The sequence below is a fragment of the Engystomops pustulosus genome, chromosome 5 (genome assembly GCF_040894005.1).
Source record: "Engystomops pustulosus chromosome 5, aEngPut4.maternal, whole genome shotgun sequence".
In the NCBI taxonomy this organism is placed as follows: domain Eukaryota; kingdom Metazoa; phylum Chordata; class Amphibia; order Anura; family Leptodactylidae; genus Engystomops; species Engystomops pustulosus.
This window is the reverse complement of record NC_092415.1, coordinates 36691062-36700302: the sequence shown is the minus strand read 5'-3', so window position 1 is coordinate 36700302 and position 9241 is coordinate 36691062. Positions and strand designations below refer to the sequence as shown.

Here is a 9241-nt window from a genome sequence, read left to right as displayed (position 1 = left end):
AAAATTAAACATTGTAATAAACATATAAAGAAAGTAGTGAATAGGTACATGTGTGTCCTTTGCAAAGAAATCCCTTAGGGCAAGGGGAGGTGTCCGCACACGGTGTCAGCGCCACCCACCTGCAGGTGGACAGGGCTTCAGCTGCGTGTGGCTGCTATGCTGTCTATCCCTAAATATGGCCTGCCCCAACCAATTAACTTCAGACGTGGCATATGATCTGTCATATGATGTCAGTATAAATAGCCTGGCCCTACAGTATGCAGCACCACTAAGCATGCCATAAGAAGAACAAGGAGCTGTCCAAACAGGTCAGTGACGTAGACCTGGAGATGTATAGATCAGAGGAACATCCCATAGGCACGAAAATCCATTACAATAGAATAGAAAAAAAAAGAAATAGAACGTAACTGCAAACCAGGTAAGAGAAGGCCGTCCACCCAAACTCACACACCGGATAAGGAGGATATTAGATGAGATTCAACAAAGACACCAACACTGAGGAGCTGCAAAAATTAATATTTTAGTAAACACAAGAGAAAACATTGGAGATTGCCGAACAGCAAACCAAGGAAGAAGGGCACAGAATACTAAAACTGAACCTCTTGATCATCTTGATGCAAACCCCTCCCATGACCAGGTTTAAGATGGCCATAAACCCGGGGCTGTATGAATATTATAGCCCCCGCAAGTCTGGAATCACTTTCTACATATGGTACTAGAAGCAGCTTCTTAGGGAATGGAGGATGTGTCCCTTCTGCCTGCTTTCAATCTTTGCTTTCAGGACCTTTGGAGGACCTTCAAAATTCAACTCATATGTACATCTGCATTGAGAGCAGGAACAGATGTACAAGAATTTCATGGATGAAGGTCCTTCTCCGTATAAAATTTGGTGAGTGGCTACTGCCCAAGTCGCCTATATAAAAATCCAATGCTGCCGATGACCCTAAGAAGAGCATTGCCAATAGGAATCAGAGAGGTGGCAGCTCCATGCTTGGGGATTCTCCTTGGGAAGAGACCAGAAAAGTGAACGTCTTAGACCCCTTCCACACTTTCATGCGTGCTTTTGACGTACAGAACTTGCATTGCACTCTGACCCATTGTAATCAATGGGCTTTTTCAGACTTTTCAATTGTCATAGAAAAGATAGAGCTCAGTCCTGAGTCCTTTTCACGTGCGTTATCTGTTTTAATCTATTAGATTAGTTTGTGTGGAGGAATGACCAAGGCACCCAATGTCCAGATGTGTGTCCCAAAACGTGCGCCTATAAGAGGGTGAATACTTATAGTACATATTGAACATAGTGCAAAGTCTCTGACAGGTAACCCACTATCTACATCTCAGCATCAAGTCCTAACCACATTGTATATAAAATACCCCTGAATAGATAGAATATAATAGCAAATGACATGCAATGAAGGAATCATCCAACAGGTATGTAATACCGTAGGTCATTGTGGCACATAGGGGCTTCCCGACTATTTCCGATTTGTGTCGATCGTCAAATTGTGTCTCAAGACATGCACTTACATACATCGGGAACAAGAAGGTGAACTCCGGCGGACCTGAGCGGGGAAGCGACACATGCAGGATCTCGGGCGCACGATCTTGGTGAATCGCGCCGGACTTCATCCTCGTCGGACAATCCGGATCGGGGATCGCGACAGGACCGGGTAAGTAAATGTGCCCCATAGAGTATAAAACACTATCCACATATTGCCTCATAGCTGCTCTGTGTAGATGAACACTACACTCACTAATCTATGACAGGTCCCATTCTGTACATTGTGCCATCAGTCAGCTTACCTATTCCTGGAGTATAAAAACATAAATCAACTGGTTGTTATATACATCTACTGGTCTGCATATATGTAAGATTGTATCCATTTTTTTGTACATATTAACATTTTTATACATACATGCAGCTAATAAATTGTACCAGGCTGCACATACATCCTTACACCAGAAAATTAACTTATTATTATCAAAACCATGTCTAAGTATTTCTCTTCACTTTACACTTTAGGTCCCTGACTATAGTTTTAAGATTCTCACCAAAAGACTTGAACCCTAGATCTTCCAAAAACGTAATAAGCAGGACACCGATGTTTATGCTCCTTCAGCTACACAAATTTCTCCCATTTCTCAGATGTGTCCCCCCAAAAATACTGTCCCTTACAGTATAGTGTCCCATGGATACAGGGGCGGATCAAGACTGCCATGTTCCCTGGGCTGTATGAATGTTATAGCCCTTAGAAGTCTGGAATTAACTTCCTACTTATGGTGCTAGAATCAATCTTCTTGGGGAATGGAGTATGTGTCCCTTGTGTCTGCGTTCACTTGCAGATTTAGGACTTTTGGAGGACCTTCAAAGGTCCTGAAATAGCTCTTGCATACATGTGTACTGAGCACAGGAATAGATGTATGAGGATTTCATGGGTGAAAGCACCTTATCTTTAAAAATTTTGGTGGTTTTATATTTTAAGCCACTCCTGCCTGGATAACAACACTGTGCTCCTAAATAATATATACAGTACTCCTTACAACACAACTGACCACACTGTGCCCCTACAGAAATTAATTATAATAAATATTACGGTCTCTGAGTAAATTTTATACTGTGGCCACCAAACGAATATATATATATTTACAGATCCCACTTAATTTATTTAAATCAATAGAGACCCTCTGACTAATTTAGAATAAACACAAAGAACTTACTGAATTATGTTTTTTACAGGGACACCTCGAATTAATTACACTGCTCAATGCTCGATGCAGAAGCATTCCTCAGAGATTTTGGTCCATATTGACATGATGGCATCACACAGTTGCCGCAGATTTGTTGGCTGCACATCCATGATGCGAATCTCCCGCTCCACCACATCCCAAAGATGCTCTATTGGATTGAGATCTGGTGACTGTGGAGGCCATTTGAGTACAGTGAACTCATTGTCATGTTCAAGAAACCAGTCTGAGATGATTCCAGCTTTATGACATGGCGCATTATCCTGCTGAAAGTAGCCATCAGATGTTACAGGGTACATTGTGGTCATAAAGGGATGGACATGGTCAGCAACAATACTCAGGTAGGCTGTGGCATTGCAACGATGCTCAATTGGTACCAAGGGGCCCAAAGAGTGCCAAGAAAATATTCCCCACACCATGACACCACCACCACCAGCCTGAACCGTTGATACAAGGCAGGATGGATCCATGCTTTCATGTTGTTGATGCCAAATTCTGACCCTACCATCCGAATGTCGCACAGAAATCGAGACTGATCAGACCAGGCAACGTTTTTCCAATCTTCTACTGTCCAATTTCGATGAGCTTGTGCAAATTGTAGCCTCAGTTTCCTGTTCTTAGCTGAAAGGAGTGGCACCCGGTGTGGTCTTCTGCTGCTGTAGCCCATCTGCCTCAAAGTTCGATGTACTGTGGGTTCAGAGATGCTCTTCTGCCTACCTTGGTTGTAGCGGGTGGCGATTTGAGTCACTGTTGCCTTTTGAGTCACTGTTGCCTTTCTATCAGCTCGAACCAGTCTGCCCATTCTTCTCTGACCTCTGGCATCAACAAGGCATTTCTGCCCACAGAACTGCCGCTCACTGGATGTTTTTTCTTTTTCGGACCATTCTCTGTAAACCCTAGAGATGGTTGTGCGTGAAAATCCCAGTAGATCAGCAGTTTCTGAAATACTCAGACCAGCCCTTCTGGCACCAACAACCATGCCACGTTCAAAGGCCTCAAATCACCTTTCTTCCCCATACTGATGATCGGTTTGAACTGCAGCAGATTGTCTTGAACATGTCTACATGCACTGAGTTGCCGCCATGTGATTGGCTGATTAGAAATTAAGTGTTAAGGAGCAGTTCGACAGGTGTACCTAATAAAGTGGCCGGTGAGTGTATGTTTAACACATTCCCCGCCATTAGTAAAGACCCCATGTGCAGTAATACATGTCTGCAGCATTCTGCTTCATTTCAGGGGAGAACCGACTATTTCTTCAGACTGTTCTTGCATCCATTTAGCTGACTTTAGATTTTTTCAACTACCTTAAATTAAATATTCTCTAAGTTAAAATAATGCCATCTGGAACAAGGAGAGCCTACACTGCAAGTAATGAAAGCAATACAGAGCTGCCAAGTCACTGGTTCTATGATCTATGCAGAATCCTGGCAAACCTTATCTGCAACCTGCTCCGGAATCAGGAAGATGCTGCAAATTTTAGATGTAATCCCAGAAAATTGAAGGTATTCATTTTTATGTTTCCCATGTATGTTGTTTTAAAATCATAAATCTGGCCTTGCACAGCGTTGCACTAGCAGTGGTTCTATGTTTAAGCCACTATTTCTGATTGGCGGGAAAAGGCCATTGCGATTTTTTGCTACGCCAAAAAGTTAGTGATAAATCTCCCCCGTAGTCTCTAAGTAAGATTATCTAATTTATAATTGAACTACAGTCATTTTTTTGTAGTGGGAGCAAACCCCCCCAACTACTACGCTTAGATTTGATAGAGGAACTATACAATCCAGCACTCAGAATTTTTGAAACTCCAATGTTATACAGGCGGTCCCCTACTTAAAAACACCCGACTTACAGACGACCCCTAGTTACAAACGGACCTCTGGATGTTGGGAATTTACTGTACTTTAGCCTTAGGTTACAATAAACAGCTATAACAGTTATTAAATGTGTCTGCAATGAAGCTTTATTATTAATTCTGGTTCTTATGACAACCCAACATTTTTAAAATCCAATTGTCACAGAGACCAAAAAAAATTGGGCTGGGGTTACAATTATAAAATATACAGTTCCGACTTACATACAAATTCAACTTCAAAACAAACCTATAGAGCCGTTCTTGTACATAACCCAGGGACTGCCCGGGTTAAAAATACTTGTTGCTTTGTATCCTAAACGGCCTATATGTTTAAGACATTGCTTTATATCCTAATCTATTGTTAGTGTTGATTGGTTTTGTCTTAAGTTTGTCAGTTCTACAGTAGTAGGATAGCATAAACCATTAATAGCGTGCCACATGAGAGATATATCTATCCACTTTACATAGTGATAGACAAAGAAAGTGCAAGATAATAATAATCTTTATTCCATCATATTCCGTAGTGCTTTACAAATCATAGGGGACATATACATATAAAATAAGACAGAGTACAAACTGTCATATGGAATGATATGTGCTTCTTGAAGGTCCTGGAAGAAGTGCTGTCTCTTTGAGGTCATACAAATTTAACTCCCTCTTGGATCATTTCATTACAAAAACAAAGTCATATCCAAAACATAACCAAACGTGTCAGGTGTGGTTACAAGTCCACTACACATGAAGCCGTGGTCTGTTATTTGCAGTTTATGTGTTATAGGCTCACATGCATGGTCGGCTACAGGTTTCAGTAGGCCCCTGGGTGATAGAGCCTCAGTGGGCCCCTTTCCAGTGAACTCACCTGGCGGCTTTAAAAATTAAGAAACTAAAACAGTCTCCTGTTTCCTAAAATTTTCCTAAGTTTTTTTGTACCAAACCGCCTTTTATATAAAGCCCCTATGTATTGATTAGATACAGCACCCTTCACCCCCATGGATTCCTTACATACAGCCTTATGTGCCCCCCCCCCCTCCCTTAGAAGCTCTGGGCCCCGGCAGTTACCCAGGTATGCCCAGTGCTGGTGCCGACCCTGCTTACATGCCAGGAATAGGACCTGCTCTAAAATTAGTATTTTGGGCAATCAGTTTGTACACAAGGCTGTGGAAACCACAATTGCGCCCATAAAAAAGCATTTTCCGATGTGCTTTACATTGGATCAACATAGTACACAGACGCATTCTACATTTTTGTGCATGTAGCCTAACAGAATATACAGTAGCTTAGGTAAATCTTAGTCCCAGTCCCAATGACCTCTAACAGCGGCCTGCTATGTGACGTACATTGAGAGGCTGGATTTCTGAAGAAAATACAATGACCACATGAAGGAAGCGGTGCGGATAAGTAGGACACACTACCCTCTGCCGGATTCACATAAAAGAGGTGTGACTGTTTAACAGGGCAGAGTTTTGTCTACTAGTGCAAGAGGTCAGACTATAAAACATGAAGCAGATGGTGAATGGCAGATCTGAGGAGCAGCAGCCGCCCAGTGGATAACTCCATCTATGTGATCGGTCATCCTTTGTAGAAGGCGGGTGTTATGGAAGGTGTCTTTATTAGGATACACAGATTTTACAAATCTTGCATCTACTGTTAAGATGTGGTCGGGGTTGCTGACAGAGCCTCCATTGCACAGCTTCATCCTCAGCTCTCCCGCAGTCTGTCTTTTGTTCACTTGGGTGATTATGGGTAAGAGCGCATTTGGCAGCCTAATAGCAATTAACTCCCAATGGGCATATTTTGGAATGAAACACATATGGATCATCTAGATAGAGAAACTCAGAAGAAATGCATTTGTATCAACTGCATACATAGATACACACAAATAAGGGGGCAGTAAAATGGGACAGCTGCTGGAGTTTCATCGTAAATACATTTTTCGCTTAGTTAGAATAAATTTGCAGAAATCTAAGTAACACCTCAGCCCATTTTATTATATAGAGAACATATGATAACAGAATGGAGTTTTATACATTCTGTATATATGAATGCTGGTGATCAGTGTTAGTAGTTTTTCTTTGCATGACAAACAGATTGATAAATTCACATAAAAGGCGTATTGAATAATTCTCTATTCATCGCTGCAGGGAGGTGTGCATGTATGTGGCAGCAATATGTTTAGTGCAGATGGATGTAAAGTATAAGAAGAATGGGACAGGGAAGCTCCCAAGACACATTTGCTTTACTGGGTGCATTGTTTTAAGGTTTGGGTGCATTTAAGAGACAGTTTGTAACACTTACATAAACCAAATTGTTATATTTCATCTTATTTTAAGGATTATGTTTAAGACATTGTTCGAGATCGGATAAAATGTAGCCAATTAAAAACAAAATTGCTTAGCCAATCATAATACTATTTTAGCTAATGACTAAAGGACCGAAAAAAAAGATCACATACTTATCCCATACTTGCTCCCACTTTCTGCGTCACTATGTTACTTCCAGTTTCAGGTACCGCAGGAAGTGCCAGTGGGTTCACGGTAGACGCTTCATCCAATGAGTGGCCTTCCTGGACCAGGGGAGAACTCAGTCTCCTGAAACCGAAGTGTCTTCCTGTATCCATGAAAAATATGCAAAATAGTTTTCCAGGAAGGGATAAGGAAAACAACGCCTCTTTTGCTACCTTGTAAGGCAGCTCCCTTGACATCAAGCGTGACCTTCAGGAAGCCTAATGACATGATTTGGGATTAAAACCAAACCAGTATATCTATTCCAGAAGGAACAGACTCCCAGCTGTAGACAGCGCTGTACAATGTTTCGACCTGGTTGGGTCTCTTCAGTACAGTGAGAGGCTTGTGACTAGGGGCGGGAAGTTAGAGTTCTCCTTACAGAGATGTTGCCAATTGAGGCTGCCTTGTAGATGTGTAGAGACTTATAGCCATTGATGCTCCTTTATTGGCAGTCTGCATAAGGAAAACTGTTACTTCCCAACCTATATCCAAGGAGGAGGACACTCAATGGATGAAGCAGGTCCCATGACCCACCTGGAACTTCCTGTTGGGTACATACCCAAAACTGTTAAGTACAGAAAACATGGGGTAAGTATGTATTTTCTTCTTTCTTATCCCAGCCTTCTTGGGGTGTCATTAAATAATATATTCTCTTTTGCATGAAGTAGAGAGCAGCAGAGGCCTAGGAATACTTGTGAATAGTGCATGTAGTGGGGGTGGATGGTGGGAGTGGGGAGCCCGTCCCAGCATTGTAGGAAATAATAGGCAGAATAAAGAATTGTCAGCTAAACACTCCTATGTATGGGACCTGATTATTATTTCACTGCTGATGAGTCTCCATTAGTGTGCAGCTACTGTCTCCAGTTGGTGCAGGCGGCCATTTTCCCAGTGATGCTCCTCTCTCCCTGAACCAATTAGTGTTATTATGTTTGTGGTTTATGATGTTTATGAAGAAGTGTAAGTATGTGGTTTTATTTTATACTGTTTATCAACGTAACTGGGTAATTACGTCTTTAATGCACCATCATTACCTTGTAATAATTATACAAGCTGCAGATATAATAAACATATAAAGGACATTACCGTGACGCTGGCCGTGCCCTGTTTTATAAGTATTAATCATCATTAATTAACCAGGAATTAGTACTGACTAATTAAAACCAATGTATTTTGTAAGTTTAAAGTGTGTAGAAGGAAGGAGCGTGCGACAGATGGGAGCAATGAGTGACCTTCACACTCCAGCTACCTCTCACTAGTCAGAGCCCCTCCACTTTCACAATTTAATTCATTAGCATAGAAGCGATCAATAATCCCCGGCTAGGCCACTAAGCAGTTAATTACTGAAATCCTAAATCTTTATCCCTGACAGGACTATAGACTTGGAGTTAGGACTCCAATATATCTATGATCCAGAGTGTATTGCCAAAGACAAGATGAACAGGTAAATCCCTGGAGGTCTATACTCTCTATTTATCTGGTTACACGCAAATCACCGCAGCGATGAAATAGAGTTACTATATAATATATGAGAGTAGATCCTCTGTATAATCACTGCTTAAATAACTTATTCTTAAGGTCATATGACCATGATATACACGGGCGTAACTTGAGGGGGTGCAGAGGTTGTGGTTGCACCCGGGCCCAAGAGGCTTAGGGGGCCCTTATGGTGTCACTTTCCCATATGAGAAGACTATTACTATAAACCCTACATTATAGTCGGGGGCCTGGCACAGACTGCACTGGTGCCCATCAGATTCTAGTTACGCCACTGATGATATAGGTACCAACACCCCATCACACACAAAGGTGGGCATATATCATCTGGTCAAGCTGACTATGAGGGGTACAGAGTCGCTAGTCCATAATGCACAATGTAATGGGGGGGCCCTGTTCCGACACATTACCTATAGCAGGGTACAGAGGCGGAGATCAATTCTACGCCAGGTGCTATAACCTGCAGCAGGAACTGGTTAAGGCTGTAGTGAATAGCATGGAGGTGCTGGGAGATTATATGGAGCAGTTTAACACAGTTTGAAATGCAATTCCCTCCTTTAAAAAACAAAAAAAAACTAAAAACTTCCTGTTTCTCCAGCTCTGTAGCTTAAAGAGCCACAAAGCCTGTAGCTATCAAAAGATGAAA

General features: G+C 41.8%; 1 long non-coding RNA gene across 1 annotated transcript; it reads left to right on the top strand.

Annotated features, from left to right (window-relative positions):
- Window positions 1-284: 284 nt before the first annotated feature.
- On the top strand, window positions 285-2875 carry LOC140133981 (uncharacterized). The gene is made up of 3 exons (XR_011856001.1): window positions 285-418; window positions 782-889; window positions 2738-2875. It is a non-coding gene; the product is annotated as an uncharacterized lncRNA (long non-coding RNA).
- Window positions 2876-9241: the final 6366 nt, after the last annotated feature.